The following is an 18464-nucleotide window of genomic DNA, read 5'->3' as shown; positions in this document are numbered from 1 at the left end:
AAGTACTGTCAGTTACTATAGTAACAGGGGCCCATGTAGTTTATTACAAAGGCCCCAGTTACTATAGTAACTTTTCATTGATGTGGTGCGGGGACCGCAGGCCTCCGTGCCTTCGGGGCCCAGTCGCAATTGCGACCGCTGCAACCTCTATAGTTACGCCACTGGATAGATGATAGCTGTGTGCTGTATATTTGCAGTCACAGGCATTCTTTCACCTGTATACAAGTTTTGTTTCAATTTGTTGGAATGTGCTGTTCAAACTTTTCTGTTTGTGTGATTCATATATGTGGGGTTAGTGGCTGCCTCCATTTTTTGTTCTTGCACTCCTCCCATTCTGCCCTGGGTGATTTTAATTAGTTTCATGCTGGTTCCTACCATCCCCAGATATATGTAGGCTTAGTCTCAGTTCTCGGTGTATGTGCAGCATAGGTTCCCACATCATAGAGGTCGCCTTGTTGTGGCAGGTGGGCTCACACAATTTGATCAAAATGTGCGCTAAGAACCTCCCTATTGTAAGTAGATTTAGCAGTAATGCATATTTATTTATATTTAGCGGCTTAGGTGGCATTAGTATTCGCAGTGTGCGGTCGCCATTTTTTTTGTGTGCTAGATAGATAGATAGATAGATAGATAGATAGATAGATAGATAGATAGATAGATAGATAGATAGATAGATAGATAGATAGAAGTTACATAAAAGATAATGTTCTCAATACATTTTCTATGTAATACAATCACATCCCTCTTTCCTATTCTTCTGTGCCTCTCCTTCATACATCAGATAGAATTATTTCCTCTTCTGCTGCTTTTTAACTTTCGTCGTTGCTGCTAAAATTGTTCATTTGTATTTCTTCTTCCAGGCAGCTGAGAACGCGTCTCTTTAGTGATAAATGTCCAGGAGAGCTCAGCAGAAGGGACACATTGCAATATGTAAAGTCTGTTTGCTTCTTATCTGTCTCTCTCTGTGGCTGCTTTGGTACGAGGATCCCACCGGAGCTCTTGACAATGGAACTGCTACTTTAATCAATGCAGCGCAGACAATGTAGAACTGTGTATAACAGTATTTCATGTTAGACAAGGACACATGAAAGAATCTACGCACTCATAAGACCTATTGGATAGGTGCAGAGTTTTTATTGTAGTCTGATGGTAGTGATTGGGTACCTCTGTGATGTAATCTAGCTCCAGTAGGTATCTGGACACAATAGGCTCGTTGTTTGCTTCATGTCAACATTATTCTGTGTTTCTACCTATCTTGCTGTCACATTTCTATCCATCACATAAGAGCCGTCATCTTGTCGTGTACCTGTAGGAGACTAGTTTGGGAACACTGAGGAATAAGTAGACAGGAAGACACCGAAATACGACAGAGAGCGAGTTTTTATAGTGTTTTTAGCTGCACCCTGCAGTCAAATTTCCATCGCATTGCTTATTTTTCATATTCCTGACTTGCCAGGGTCTTTGATAAAACAGGCTTTTCAATGTGTTGAAACTTACATTATTTTTTCCTCTGCTTGTGAAAAGTTGCTATACTTTTCAGCCCCCTTTTTATACTTTTTTTGTTTCCATGTGATGTTTGCAAAAGTAATGCAAATACTGTATAAGACAAGTGATGCAAAATCTGCAACAGGGCTCCGCACCTATCATGTGTTATTTATATTACTGGTGTCTTTCTAAGTGGCAAAGAGACCTTTGTGACCCCTCAAGCACAGGTAAAGACGCAGGTGTGACTGCTGCCTTTAAACCCCCATAGATACAGACCTGTAAAATACCATTAACACATTGGCGCAGAATCACGTACATGCACGGCACAGAATGCAACCATTAGCGCATTCCGCCGTGCATGTACGTGAAGGAGATCATGCGGGCACGGAAGCTGTGCCCGCACGATCGTCTTGTGACCCCGGCTGTGACTGACAGCAGGGCTCCCCCTGCAACAGCTGTGATTGGAGAACCCTCCAATCCAGGCAGTTTAACACCTTGAATGCCGCGGTCAATAGGGACCGCAACATTTAAGATGTTTGAGAGAGGGAGGGATCTCCCTCTGTCACCGATCGGTGCCTTGCGAATGCAATTGATAACCGCTGACGGGTTGCCATGGCAGCCGGGGGCCTAACAAAGGCCCCCCCTGGTCTGCCCTGGCTGCATGCCTATTAGGCTGTGCCAGAGGCATGGCCTAATAGATTGCCGGTCAGTTTTACACTGACAGGCAATAATGCTTTGGTATACTAAGTATACCAAAGCATTATATAAGCGATCAGACGATCGCATAGTAAAGTCCCCTAGTGAAACTAATAAAAAAAAATGTAAAACAGTTAAAGTTTATTTAAAAAAAACAATAAATTTACTATAAGTGCAAAAAAACACAAAACACACACATATATGGTATCTCTGCGCAAAGACATGAGTAATAAAGTTAACTCAATCAACTTAATTAAATCGACGGGTAAACGCGATACAAAAAACACAAAGACAACAATTTCCATTCCCCCCAACAAAAAATGAAATAAAAGTTAATCAATAAGTCCCATGTACTCCAAAATGATACCAATGAAAACGACATTTCGTCCCGCGAAAAACAAGCCCTCATATGGTGAGAGCGACATAAAAAATAAAAAGTTACTCTTCTTGAAAATCGGCCATGCAAAAACAAATAATTTTTGTTTAAAAGTGTTTTCATTGTGCAAAAGTAGTAAAACATAAAAAAAACTATACATTTTTGGTATCGCCGTAATCGTACTGACCCATAGAATAAAGTTAACATGTTATTTACACCGCATAGTAAATGGCGTAAATTTTAAAAAGTGTAAAATAATGCTGGAATAGATGTTTTTTTTTCAATTCCTTCCCTAAAAAAAAGGAAAAAAAGATAAGCAATATAATATACACAACCAAAAATTGTGGAATTAAAAAATACAACTAGTCGTATTGCTACATCGACATAAAAATTAAAAAGTTATGACTCTTGGAAGGCAAGGAGGAAAAAACGAAAAAGAATGCATGGTCCTTAAGGCCGAAATACACCTGGTCCTTAAGGGTTTAATAGTAGGATAAGTATAATATTATTGTAACAAAAAACGTGGATTAAGACAGCACCAGATTGATCAGCATTGCACGCATGTATGCTGTATTGGCATGGTCCTCACCCCCAGCCAAATATCCAAAAAGAAATAGTAGCAACGGCATTCATATTCAAAAAAGTCTCTTTATTGGGTGGAAACGTTGCTGCCATTGGTCTGTACATAACACAATAACATAATGGGTGCGTGTCACGATCTAAGGGTATGTGGACCCACTAGGCCGCTCCGCTGTAGCAGAGAGGCAGCTGACCATCTCACAGTCTATGCAAAAGTCTATGGAAGCAGTGTAGCACAAGGGTACCTGAGATAGTCCAGACGGTGGCAAGGGCTCTGGCACAGATGGGGCTAGATGTGGTTGCGGGATGGCAGATGACAGCAGACGTGGTGTATTCCGGCAGGCGAGGCAAGGCACGGCTCAGATACTAAACAGGCTCGGAAGCAAGACACAGCACAGGATACAGGAGATCGGAAGCAGGGCACTGGAATACTGGGAGCAGGAAAACACTAAGCGACCATTTACAATACAAACCTGTGAAAACTACAACACTCAAGCAAGGAGTGGAAGGGCGGAGCCCCACTTATAGCCCAGGGTGATCAGGAATGGATTAGGGAATTCTTGACAGGTACACCCTAACAGGCGCACCCTAACACTTGAAGCAGGGTCAGACGGCTGCAAGTGCCGGCGTCTCCTAGGAGGAAGACGCTGGCAGGATCCCAGGGTCTGTGGTCGCGTCCGTCACCAGGTAAGGAACGGTGGCGGTGACAGAACCCCCCCTTAAGCCCCCTCTTCTTGGGTCCAGAGCGGAAGAGGAATTTCCTTATGAGGGTAGGGGCATTGAGGTTCTCTCCTCAGAACCAAACCCTCTCCAGTCTACTAGATAGAAAGTTCTTCCTCCTACTCTCTTATAGTACACAATCACTTTTACCTCAAACACATCAGACGACCCGCTGGGAGCAACTGCAGACCTAGGAGCTTTGCTGAAGTGGTATAGAATCACAGGCTTAACCCCTTAAGGACGCAGCCTTGTTTTGGTCTTAAGGCTCACAGCCCATTTTTCAAATCTGACATATTTCACTTTATGTGGTAATAACGTCGGAATGCTTAAACCTATCCAAGCGATTCTGAGAATGTTTTTTCGTGACACATTGGGCTTTATGTTAGTGGTAAAATTTGGACGATATATTCAGTGTTTATTGGTGAAAAATTGCAAAATTTAGAGAAAATTTATAAAAAATAGCATTTTTCAGAATTTAAATGCATCTGCTTGTAAAACAGACGGTTATACCACCCAAAATAGTTACTAGTTCACATTTCCCATATATCTACTTTAGATTGGCATAGTTTTTTGAACATTCTTTTATTTTTCTTGGACGTTACAAGGCTTAGAACATAAACAGCAATTTCTCATATTTTTAAGAAAATTTCAAAAGCCTTTTTTTGAAGCTACCTCTTCAGTTCCAAAGTAGCTTTGAGGGGCCTATGTATTAGAAACCCCCATAAAACACCCCATTTTGAAAACTAGACCCCTCCAAGTATTCAAAACAGCATTTAGAAAGTTTATTTATCCCTTCAGGCATTTCACAGAAATTAAAGCAAAGTGGAGGTGAAATTTGCAAATTAAATTTTTCTTGCTGAATTTCAATTGTATTCAATTTTTTTTCTGTAACACAGAAGCTTTTACCAGAGAAACACTACTAAATATGTATTGTCCAGATTCTGCAGTTTTTAGAAATGTCCCACATGTGTCTTTAGTGTGCTCGTGGACTAAAACACAAGCCCTAGAAGCAAAGAAGCACCTAGTGCATTTTGAGGCCTCTTTTTTATTAGAATATATTTTAGGCAGCATGCCAGGTTTGAAGAGGTGTTGAGGTACCAAAACAGTAAGAATCCCCGAAAAGTGACCCCATTTCGGAAACTGCACTCCTCAAGGAATTCATTTATGGTTGTTGTTACCATTTTGACCACACAGTTTTTATACAGCACGTATTTGAATTGGGCTGGGAAATTAAAAAAATTACATTTTTTTCCAATAAGATGTCATTTTTGATAAAAATTTCTTCTTTTCACAGGGAACAAAATACCCCATTTTGTTGCCCAATTTCTCTTGAGTGCAGCAATACCCCATTTGTGGCGATAAACTGCCGTTTGGGCCCATGGGAGGCCTCAGAAGGGAAGTAGCGCTGTGTGTTCTTTGCAGTGCAGATTTTGCTGGTTTGGTTTTCGGGTGCCATGTCGCATTTGCAGAGCCCCAGAGGTTTCAAAGCAATGGAAACCCACCAGAAGTGACCCCATTTTGGAAACTACACCCCTCAAGGAATTCATTTATTGGTGTTGTGACCATTTTGACTCCATAGTTTTTTCACATAACTTATTTGAATTGGGTTGGGAATTCAAACAAAATTATATTTTTCCAATAATATGTAGTTTTGGCTGAAAATGTCTTATTTTCACAAGAAATAAAATACCCCATTTTGTTGCCCAATTTGTCCTGAGTGCAGCAATGCCCAATTTGTGGTGATCAACTGACGTTTGGGCCCATGGGAGGGCTCAGAAGGAAAGGACCACCATTTGGCCTACTGGGGATTTTCTGGTGCAAAGTCATGTATGCAGAAGCCCCTGAGGTACCAAAACATTTGAAACCCCCAAGAAGTGACCCCGTTTTAAAAACTACACCCCTTAAGGCATTCATCTAGAGGTGTAGTGAGAATTTTGACCGGAGACGTACACCCCATAAACTGTAATGTGGGTTCTCACGGGTATGGCAATACCCTCCATGTGGCTGTTATCAGCTGCCTGGGCACACAGCAGGGCTCAGAAGGGAAAGATGAGGGGGATAAGCTGTGCGGAGTGCATCAGGGTAAGTAAAACTGGGGTAGATTGAAAATCTAAGGGATGTATGATACATTTTGAAGCACTTTTTCATACGGAGCCTTAGTTTTTCGGGACACGTGTCACATTGATATATTGTGTCCTTCCTTATCCCCCTCTTATAGCAGACTTTGTACCTCTTTTGACTTTTTCCTTTCTTGCCAGTTTGGGGAACTTCTCCTGGAAAGTGTTGCCCTGGTACGATGCGTGTGGCCCCGCTTCCAGAAGCGCTGGGTGCCCCCCCTTCTTGGTCCCTAAAAATTAGTTTATTGATAACCACCTCTTGTAATTCCAGGAAAGTTCCCTTCTGGCCTGCACATCGACGTAGCACGTACGCGTTGTACAATGCCATCTGTTTGATGTGCACGGCCAGCTTCTTATACCACACCGCATGGCGCTGTAGGGCTTCAGGACTTGATCTGACAAGTCCACCCCTCCCATATAAATATTGTAGTCCAGGATGCAGTCTGGTTTGGGGGTCTCTGTACTGGTACCTCGTACAGGTACAGGGGTACTGTTGTGGCATCTCTCTTGTCTTGTACTTGACACACAATATGTTGCTGCTAGATTGTGCCCTGCTCTCACCCCTTCTGAGTATTTTCCCAAGCAGAGTCTTAGGGAGGCCTCTCAGATTTCTTCTAGCAGTGCCGCATGCTGTAGGACTTCTGGAAGCGAGGCAGTTGAAGAGTGGGACGCTGGTATAAAAATTATCCAGGTAGAGGTGGTAACCCTGGTCCAGCAGTGGGTGCACCAAATCCCACACAATTTTTGCATTAACTCCCAGTAAGGGGGGGCATTCTGGGGGCTGAGCACTGGTGTCCTTCCCTTATCCTAAATTTGTAGGTATACCCTGATGCACTCGCGCACAGCTTATACATCTTCACGCCATACCTTGCCCTCTTACCCGGCAAGTACTGGCAGAATTGAAGCCTCCCTTTAAAATGTACCAAGGACTCATCAATAGAAATACAATTCTCGGTGGTGTATGCTTGGGAAAACCGGGCACTGAAACGGTTTGATAGGGGTCTCCGTTTATACAAACGGTCAAAACTGGGGTCATCTTGGAGTAGGCAATGCTCATTAGGAGAAGCGAAGTATTGCCTCATTTTTATTTTTTTATAGGTTCCAGTTCAGTTCTGAAGTTGCTTTGAGGGGCCCATATATTAGACACCCTTATGAAACACCCCATTTTAGAAACTAGACCCCTCAAAGTATTCACAACAGCATTTAGAAAGTTTATGAACCCTTTAGGTGTTTCACAGGAATTTAGAGCAAAGTAGATGTGAAATGTACATATTTATTTTTGTCAGAAAATCCTCTTTATACCATTTTTTTTATAACACAAAAGGTTTTATCAGAGAAACGCAACTCAATACTTATTACCCAGATTCTGCAGTTTTGAGAAATATCCCACATGTGGCCCTCGGGCGGTAATGGACTGAAGCACCGGCCTCCGAAGCAGAGGAGCACCTAGAGGATTTTGAGGCCTCTTTTTTTATTAGGCACCATGGCCGGTTTGAAGAGGTCTTGTGGTGCCAAAACAGTGGAAAACCCACAAAAGTGACAACCATTATGGAAACTAGACCCCTTGAGGAATCTATTGCAGTTTTCTTGGGGTGCATGCGGCTTTTTGATCAGTTTTTATTCTATTTTTAGGTGGCGTGGTGACTAAAAAATAGCAATTCTACTATTGTTTTTTTATTCTATTTTTTTACTGCGTGCACCGTGCGCTATAAATGACATATTCACTTTATTCTGCGGGGCGATACGATTACGGCGATACCAGATGTTTATAGTTTTTTTATGTCTTATGGCGTTTGCACAATAAAATACGTTTTGTAATAAATCATTCACTTTTTGTGTTACCTTATTCTAAGAGCCAGAACTTTTTTATTTTTCCATCAATAAAGCCGTGCGAGGACTTATTTTTTGCGTAACGAACTGTAGCTTAGATCAGTACCATTTTTAGGTACATGCGACTTTTTGATCTCTTTTTATTCCATTTTTTGGGAGGTGAAGTGACCAAACAATTGTGATTGTGGTTCGGTTTATTATTATTTTCTTTTACTGCGTTCACCTTGCGGGATAAATAACGAAATAATTTTGTAGTTCAGGCCGTTACGGAAGCGGCAATACCAATTATGTATAGTTTATTTGTTTATTTATCTATTTTTATTAATAATAAAGGACTGATAAGGGAAAAAGGGGGATTTTTACTTTTATTACTTTTAAAACTTTTATTTTCTTATTTTTACACAACTTTTTTTAACTTTTTTTTTACTCTATTACTTTGTCCCACTAGGGGACTTGAGGGCAGGAGGCCCTGATCGCTATTCTAATACACTGCACTACATGCGTAGTGCAGTGTATTAGAGCTGTCAGCTACTCACTGACAGCAAGCTTAGTGGGTCCTGACGTTGTCAGGACCCACTAGGCTTCCGTCGATGGCATAGCCGGACGCCATTGTTTGGTGTCCAATTGTCATAGTCACCATCGCCGGGCGCTATCGTGTAGCAGGCCGGCGATGGTAGCTTAACCCCTAAAAAGCTACGATCTCTATTGAACGCGACTTTTAAGGGGTTAATCAGCGGGGACACAGTGATCGGTCCCCACTGTAGGAGCTGCGGCAGCTGCTGTACGAGACAGCAGCTGCCACAGCTCCTGTATGTGTCGGGAGGACGGCCGAAACGGCCGTTACTCCCGAGACGTACTATTAGGTCATGGAGCGCGAATGCTATGGTTACCATGACCTAATAGTACGTCCAGGAGCGGGAAGGGGTTAACTTTCTCTCCACTTATAGCTCATATATGATACTCCTCAAGGAAACCCACCTGTTGGGCTCTCCGTTGAAAGCTTTGCACAAACCCTGGATTAAACATGGATATCATGCTTCCTTTTCCAGCTATCCATGGGGGGTCATTTACTGGTCCACAAATCTCTGCAATGTGTGATTACCTCTGTGAAAACTGATGCTAGAGGTAGATTCATTATTTTATTTTGCCAGCTTTATTTTACCTCATTCATTATTGTGAATATTTATAATCCTCCCCCAGCTTCTGTTCAACTCTTACATGAAGTGACGGTGATGGCGACTGGTCTCTGCCCAGAACCCCTCCTACATCTTGGTGATTCCAATCTCCTCCTTTGTCCAGAGTTGGATAGGTTGGGAGGGATGGTGGGTGCTGTCTCCCCCTTTGACTGCGTGGGCTGATACATATTACCTAACAGAGATATGGCGCATGCGCCATCCACTATTTTGGGCTTATGCCTGTCACTCCCCAGCCTATAGAGCTTGTTAAAGGATTGATCTCGCATTTGGAAATATGACCACTCCTGTGTTTGTAGTAAATTCTGTATATCTTCCTAGAAGTGTATAGGATCAATCTCCTCTGTTGGTCACTTTGGGATTCCCTGAAGTGGCCAAACGTAAAATTTGGAGACTAAGTCCGCTATGGCCCTCCTGTAAAGTGGTTCTGACCTCCGTAGAAATAGAATTACCAAGCTTTTGGAATACAAATGCTGACACGGCAGAGTGTGGTTTAGTATGGGATGCTTTTAAAGCATATACAAGAGGAGTGGTTATACGAGCTGTCTCCTCTCACAGAAAGGGTGTAGCGGCTCAGTGAGTTGACCTTGAGATTGGTCTGACGAGGGCAGAAGAAACTTATCTCAGATCTAGGAGCACCTCAGACTTCCTTGCATTCTCCACCAAACACTGTGAATATAATTTACTCTTGGCAGAACTAACTAGAAAGAAAACCCTCTACTCCCAAAAATGGTTTCGAGCAAGGAGACAAAAATGGGCTCTTATTAACATATCTGGCTAGAGATGACACTATAGCGAATCCTATCATGGAGGTCCTATCCCAATCAGGTATATTGGTAAAAGGTCCTTTGGCCATTAATCAGATATTTGCCCAATTCTATTTGGAGCTATACTCCTCCAAAGTTTCATATTCTGTGACTAGCCTAGAAGAATACCTAAATATCATAGAATTTCCTGTTTTGGATGGGGAAAATATTAACTTTTTAGAGGCTGACCTAACTATAGAAGAGGTCACAATAGCCATTAACTCTTTCCCGAATAGGAACACCCCGGGATTGGATGGACTTCTCATTGAATGGTATCAATTACATGTGGAATTGATTGCTCCACAACTACTTATCTTCTTCAAGTCTTTGTGTGGGGAGGCAACACTCCCTCCCTCTATGACAGAAGCTATTATAGTGTTGATCCATAAACTCCTGAAAGATCAAAAGGACTGTGGATCCTATAGACCCATCTCCCTTCTCAACTGAGATGTCAAAATCCTAGCAAAAATCATAGAAATGCGTTTGCAGAAAGTGATATCTCATGTTGTCCATCCAGACCAATCTGACTTTATGCCAGGTAAAACCACTGACATAAATCTGCGGAGATTGTTCACTAATCTCTCATCTACCTCTAACCCTCTTGGTTCCTGGATTGTCGCCTACCTGGACATGGAGAAGGCATTCGATTTGGTAGAATGGTCATCTTTATGGCCATTATTACTAACATTTGGTTTCGGAGAGCGATTTATTCAATGGATACATCTTCTATATTTCTAATACATAGCGAGTGTCAAATCTAACCATCATTTCTCCCCCTCCTTTGTCCTAGCCCGAGGGACTACACAAGGATGCCCTTTGTCACCTTCTCGATTTGCATTAGCGTTTGAACCCCTTTCTCTGGTTATAAGGTACTTCACGGATATAGCTGATGATACTCTTGTTTTCCTTAATGTCCCAGTTCCATCACTGCAGGCCTTGATAACAGTATTTGACAAATTTACACTTTTTTATGGCCTGTGCGTTAATTGGTCCAAGTCATTTAAATGGCGGTGGATGCTGGAGCCAAGGGGACTATTCTTCCTTCCCCACTACAATGGGCAGATAAAATCACATACCTTGGTATAGTAATTAGTCCTGACACATGCACCTTTATACCCGATGACGTATCTCCACTATTACAGAGGCTTAAGGTGAATTTTGACAAATGGAGCACCTGCCCCTCTTGGTAACAGGTCGTTTCAATCTGTTTAAAATTAAATCTCCCCCTAGATTCCTATACCTCTTTCATAACTCCTCTGTTTGGTTACCTCTCAGATTTTACTGTAAACTAGACAAGGATCATAGATCCTTTATTTGGGAAGGTGGAATCCCTCGGATATATATATATATAGCAGAAAGTGGCGACAGCACACTGCGAACACTAATGCCACCTAAACCACTAAATATAAATAAATATGCACTAAAGCTAAATCTACTTATAATAGGGAGGTTCTTATTGCACATTTTGATCAAAAAGTGTTAGCCCACCTGCCACGACTAGGCGACCTCTGTAAGGTGGGAACCTACTCTGCACATACACCCAGAACTGGGACTAAGCCTACATATATACCTGGGGATGGTAGGATCCAGCATTGAACTAATTAAAATCACCCAGGGCAGAATGGGAGGAGTGCAAGATCAACAATGGAGGCAGTCACTAACCCCACATATATGGATACCATAAACACAACAAAAATTTGAACAGCACATTCCAACGAAATGATATAAAATGTGTATACAGGTGCAAGAACACCTGTGACTGCAAATATACAGCAGAAAAAGAATGGCGACATCACACTGCGAACACTATATATATATAGGTACATAAACGATTCGTTTTATGCCTCCACTATGCTTGTTTTTTTTTTGTACTACCTATGTCATTATTCTTATGTTCTCAATAAAATTTTCCTTTAAAAACATTACAGATTAAACATACTTAGTCATAAGTAATATTATTTTTGCTTCATTAAACCGCGATGCTGACAGCTACAATTACATGCTGTATATTCCAGCTATTGTTTTTTTGCATTGCAATCTGCCTCTGGTCCTCTGAAGTAAAGAAAAGTTCAGAGTTCAGAAGAGGTTTTGTAAGTGCCTTATAATGTTGTCACTCAAATAATCTGCATGGATGAAGGTGAAAAGTAAGAAACTGGAGTCCTAAAATAACTGTGTCTTCTTATATAAGAGAACCGTGAAGGTAACAGCATTTGATATAGAATGTAACAAGGAAATCTGAATTGTATGTGATAACGTATCTAGATGTATCACCAACACATCCTCTATGTAACATAATGACAATGGTATAAGGGGAGTCAGTATAGGAGGTGCGATAATACTCAGGCCCTGACACCAGAGAGAATCCAAAGGTCCCTCTAGCCCATATCATGAAACCAGTACTATAAATGAAGCGCCATAGTCAGGAGCCCTTTTACAGATGAAACATTGGGGCCCAAGAGCTTCATGTGTCAATAGAATCTTTTTTATGATTAGTGAATTTTTAGTGAAATTATTATAAACTTTTTATTTTTGTATTTATCATTCAAAGGGGTGTTATAGTTTTAGCAAATAAAGCTTGTTCATTGTATACTTGGTGTATCAACTCCTCACAATTTTTCAAGAAGATTAGATATAAATTCTCTATTAAATGTCACCTGCTTAACCCGGCAAGAAGTGCGGTGCCGCCTTAAAAACACTAAAATGGACAAATCACCTGGTCCGAATGGTATACACCCTCGTGTTCTGCAGGAATTAAGTACCATGATAGACAGACCCTTATATTAGATTTTATCATGACTGGGTCTGTTCCACAGGACTGGCACATAGCGAATGTGGTGCCAATATTGAAAGGGGGTCAAAAAGAGAGCCCAGAAACTATAGACCTGTAAGTTTAACCTCCATTGTGGGTAAAATATTTGAGGGTTTTCTAAGAGATGCTATTCTCGAGTATCTCAATGCAAATAGACTGTTAACACAGCATCGGCATGGGTTTATGAGGGATCGATCCTATCAAATCAATCTGATCAGCTTCTATGAGGTGGTAAGTTCTAGACTGGACCAAGGTAAGGCTGTGGGAGTGGTGTATCTAGACCTTTCAAAGGCGCTTGATACTGCGCCACATAAAAGATTGGTATATAAAATAAAAATGCTGGGACTGGGGAAAAATATGTGTAAATGAATCAACAACTGGCTCAGTGATAGAAAACAAAGGGTGGTTATTAATGGTACATCCCCAGAGTTGGCCGCAGTTACCAGTGGGGTTCCACAGGGGGCAGTATTGGGCCCTCTTCTTTTTAATATCTTTATTAATGACCTCATAGAGGGCTTCCAGAGTATAATTCCAGTATTTGCAGATGATACTAAGCTCTGTAAAGTAATCAACACAGAGGAGGATAATGTAATACTACAGAGGGATTTGGGGAAGCTGAAAGTTTGGGCACAGAAATGGCAAATGAAGTGTAATGTGGATAAATGTAAGGTTATGCACTTGGGGCGTGGAAACTAATTTTACAATTATGCATTAAAGAGTAAAACTGCGACTGAAAAAGATTTGGGGATATTGGTGGACAGTACATTTACCTTTAACAACCAGTGCCAGGCAGCTGCTGCCAAGGCAAATAAAATCATGGGATGCATCAAAAGAGGCTTAGATGCTCGTGACAAGAAAATAGTTTTGCCTCTATACAAATCACTAGTCAAACCACACATGGAATATTGTGTACAAATTTGGGCACCTGTATATAAGAAGGAAATGGCTGAACTAGAACGGGCGCAAAGAAGGGTGACCAAGGTAATTAGGGGGATGGGTGGATTGCAGTACCAAGAAATGTTATCATACTTGGCGCTATTCAGTTTAGAAATAAGACGGCTTAGGGGCGATCTCATTACAACGTACAAATATATAATCGGACAGTACAGAGATCTTTCTAATGATCTTTTTACACCTAGGCCTGTAACAAGGACAAGGGGGCATCCTCTACGTCTAGATGAAAAAAGGTTTCACCACCATCACAGGCGTGATTCTTTACTGTAAGAGCAGTGACACTATGGAACACTCTTCCACCGGATGTTGTGATGATTGATTCTCTGAACAAGTTCAAGAAGGGCCTTGGTGCCTTTCTTGAAAAATATAATATTACTTGTTTTGAGTACTAGATTCTGGAGATGGGACGTTGATCCAGGGAGTTATTCTGATTGTCATATTTGAAGTCAGGGAGGAATTTTTCCCCTAATGTGGCAATTGGCATCAACCTCATGCGGGTGTTGCCTTCCTCTGGATTAACACGGTAGGATTATAGGTTGGACGTGAAAGACCTGTGTCTTTTTTTCAACCATATCAACTATGTAACTATCTCTGCTTGCAGTCATTGAAAAGGAACACTTAATGTTTACTTCCAGAGGAGGAAAGTTTGCTCCGGTCATTTAATGATCCCACAGGTGAACATCTTGTTGCAGGACAGAGCTCTAACAACTGTACAGTAACGTGCCCTGCACCTATGTGATCATCACATGATCAGCAGAGATTTTCAACCGCTTGAAGTAAAGACTAAAGATTTTCATTCAATGTATGTAAACAGAGATCTTAAAAAGCTATACAATGAATAATTTATATTTGCTGAATCAGGAAAACTCCTTTAATACCTACAGAACATTTCTCCCTAAATCAAGGGTTCTTAAAGGATTTGTCTCATCTCGACAACCTCTTACTATATGCCTTATGAAAGCACATAGATGTAATTCTTAATTTTTCCTGTAGTGGCCACTGCAGAGGAAATAAGCCGAAAACTACCCCCAGCCAACAGCTGTTGGAGTTCTCATATTAAAAAGGGGTTGCCTGTGATGAGAAAATTCCTTGAACTTTTTTTGTTTCAAAAATTTTCTTTTGGAGATATAGCTGTATTCTATATACAGAACAGCTGTATCGTTCACTAAATCCTCTTCCCATTCAGGTTGGCGGGACTGACAGGTTCAGTGAAAGCGGGTCCTGCGAGTCTCTGACACACAGGATACACCTGTAATCCATCACATCTAAGTTATGTACTTAGATATGATTGATTACAGGTGGATCCGGCGTGTCAGAGACACGCAGGACCTGCTTTAACTAGACCCGTGGACCTGACGGGAACAGGATTTTGCACTAGATACAGCTTCTCTGTATACAGAATACAGAGCAACTGTATCTCCAAAAGTAAAAATAATTTTTCATAAAAACTATTTATAAAGTTGCACCAATCACTGCCTAGTTGCTCAAAGATTTTTCTCCTGTTCCTGTATTGCTGCTTTCCTAGGCAGATTTGTCAATCGGGACTCTAGAAAAGCTGCTTAGAACAACCTAGCTTGCCCAAGAATAGATATAAGGGCTAAAAGCACACAGGAAAGCCCAATGGGCCTTAAGGTAGTTCATGTGCATGGTGCCTTTGTGGGCCATCATATCCTCCACTACAAGTACTTCTTCTGGTTGAGAATACCTCTGTAATACGGCATGGATTATTGCATGTGACAATTTTTATTTCTCCCCGATTCCACATGAAGGTACATTAAGGATCCATACAAGGATCTGTAATACAGCAGTATGCATGAGACCTAAGTATAAAATTGCTTCATAGAATTTTTAACTACTTGACAGACGAGGAAAACCGAGGACTTATATTTACTATTGTATTTATTTTGTACGGAACTCTTTTAATTTGTTTTCTATTTTATTTATTTATTATATTTGTATCTATTTTTTATGTTTTATTTATTTTATTCACATGTTTTACCTACAGTGAAGGAAATAAGGATTTGATCCCTTGCTGAATTTGTAAGTTTGCCCACTGTCAAAGACATGAACAGTCTAGAATGTTTAGGCTAGGTTAATTTTACCAGTGAGAGAGAGATTATATATATAAAAAAAAAAAACTGAAAATCACATTGTCACAATTATATATATTTCTTTGCATTGTGCACAGAGAAATAAGTATTTGATCCCTTTGGCAAACAAGACTTAATACTTGGTGGCAAAACCCTTGTTGGCAAGCACAGCAGTCAGATGTTTTTTGTAGTTGATGATGAGGTTTGCACACATTTTAGATGGAATTTTGGTCCATTCCTCTTTGCAGATCATCTGTAAATCATTAAGATGTCGAGGCTGTTGCTTGGCAACTCGGATCTTCAGCTCCCTCCATAAGTTTTCGATGGGATTAAGGTCTGGGGACTGGCTAGGCCACTCCATGACTTTAATGTGCTTCTTTTTGAGCCACTCCTTTGTTGCCTTGACTGTATGTTTCGGGTCATTGTCGTGCTGGAAGACCCAGCCACGAGCCATTTTTAATGTCCTGGTGGAGGGAAGGAGGTTGTCACTCAGGATTTGACGGTGTACATGGCTCCATCCATTCTCCCATTGATGCGGTGAAGTAGACCTGTGCCCTTAGCAGAGAAACACCCCCAAAACATAATGTTTCCACCTCCATGCTTGACAGTGGGAACTCGGTTCTTTTGGTCATATGCAGCATTTCTCTTCCTCCAAACACGGCGAGTTGAGTTAATGCCAAAGAGCTCAATTTTAGCCTCATCTGACCACAGCACCTTCGCCCAATCACTCTCAGAATCATCCAGATGTTCATTTGCAAACTTCAGACGGGCCTGTACATGTGCCTTCTTGAGCAGGGGGACCTTGCGGGCACTGCAGGATTTTAATCCATTACGGCGTAATGTGTTACCAATGGTTTTCTTGGTGACTGTGGTCCCAGCTGCCTTGAGATCATTAACAAGTTCCCCCCGTGTAGTTTTCGGCTGAGCTCTCACCTTCCTCAGGATCAAGGATACCCCACGAGGTGAGATTTTGCATGGAGCCCCAGATCAATGTCGATTGACAGTCATTTTGTATGTCTTCCATTTTCTTACTATTGCACCAACAGTTGTCTCCTTCTCACCCAGCGTCTTACTTATGGTTTTGTAGCCCATTCCAGCCTTGTGCAGGTCTATGATCTTGTCCCTGACATCCTTAGAAAGCTCTTTGGTCTTGCCCATGTGGTAGAGGTTAGAGTCAGACTGATTAATTGAGTCTGTGGACAGGAGTCTTTTATACAGGTGACCATGTAAGAGTTGTCTTTAATGCAGGCACCAAGTTGATTTGGAGCGTGTAACTGGTCTGGAGGAGGCTGAACTCTTAATGGTTGGTAGGGGATCAAATACTTATTTCTCTGTGCACAATGCAAATAAATATATATAATTTTGACAATGTGATTTTCAGTTTTTTTTTTTTTATATAATCTATCTCTCACTGGTAAAATTAACCTAGCCTAAAAATTCTAGACTGTTCATGTCTTTGACAGTGGGCAAACTTACAAAATCAGCAAGGGATCAAATACTTATTTCCTTCACTGTATATATGGAGCCAGACTTGCATAGCCATAATAGTATGGTACCTGACTGTTTGATTTTGTCCATAATATACGCTGTATGCTTAATATATGCAAAAACTCCATCCTGGTGCATTATTGCAAAGCATCATGGGACATTTTTTTTTTTACGTAATGTACGGTGGTTTTATTTTATTCCTGCAGAGAATACATAATACAAACAGAAACAAAATAATAAGATATAAGGTTAGCCTATTATTATGGTACACCCCTAAAGGCTTTCTGTGTCTCATGCGGATTTGGCCGTCGCTCCGTTTTTTTCAGAGTGCTTTCAATTCTACAGTAGCTTCTTCAAGTACTTTTGTAGACAGTGTTATTTTGTGTTTTCAATTGACAGAAGTTGCCCCAGGCTTATTTTCTTGCCACTTGCTATACAGGGGAATGCTTAACTGCCTCATGACCACCACCTATAATGAATTGATAGCATTATTAAAATATCCCAAATTAGAATTAATGAACAGTGTTTCATTGCTAATGAGTTTTTTATCCTCATTATAACGGTTCTTCAATGTGAACAGACTCACATTTCTCATACATGTTTCCCCAAAGAGAAAATTATTTGGGGCAGCTTCTCTTGTAGCAGAATGTCCTGATAAAAAATTGCTCTCTGTGGTCGAAACAGCAGATGGAGATGATTGGCCTGAGATCACAGACAGAGGTGCATACATTAATAAATATCAATGAATCAGTTAGTACTCTAGACTTCTGTAAGCATAAAAGTTTTCTACAATTAGGTAAGTATTTGAAATAAAAAAAAAAAATTCTATATTTAAATGTTTGAAAGATGATAGATAGATAGATAGATAGATAGATAGATAGATAGATAGATAGATAGATAGATAGATAGATAGATAGATAGATAGATAGATAGATAGATATCAGATAGATAGATAGATAGGTAGGTAGATAGATAGATAGATAGATAGATAGATAGATAGATAGATAGATAGATAGATAGATAGATAGATAGATAGATAGATAGATAGATAGATAGATAGATAGAAAGATATGAGATAGATAGATAGATAGATAGATAGATAGATAGATAGATAGATAGATAGATAGATAGATAGATAGATAGATAGATAGATAGATAGATAGATAGATAGATAGATAGATAGATAGATAGATAGATAGATATGAGATAGATAGATATGAGATAGATAGATAGATAGATAGATAGATAGATAGATAGATAGATAGATAGATAGATAGATAGATAGATAGATAGATAGATAGATAGATAGATATGAGATAGA

Source organism: Rhinoderma darwinii, chromosome 2, assembly GCF_050947455.1.
Source record: "Rhinoderma darwinii isolate aRhiDar2 chromosome 2, aRhiDar2.hap1, whole genome shotgun sequence".
Lineage (NCBI taxonomy): Eukaryota > Metazoa > Chordata > Amphibia > Anura > Rhinodermatidae > Rhinoderma > Rhinoderma darwinii.
Note: the sequence above shows the minus strand (reverse complement) of the source record.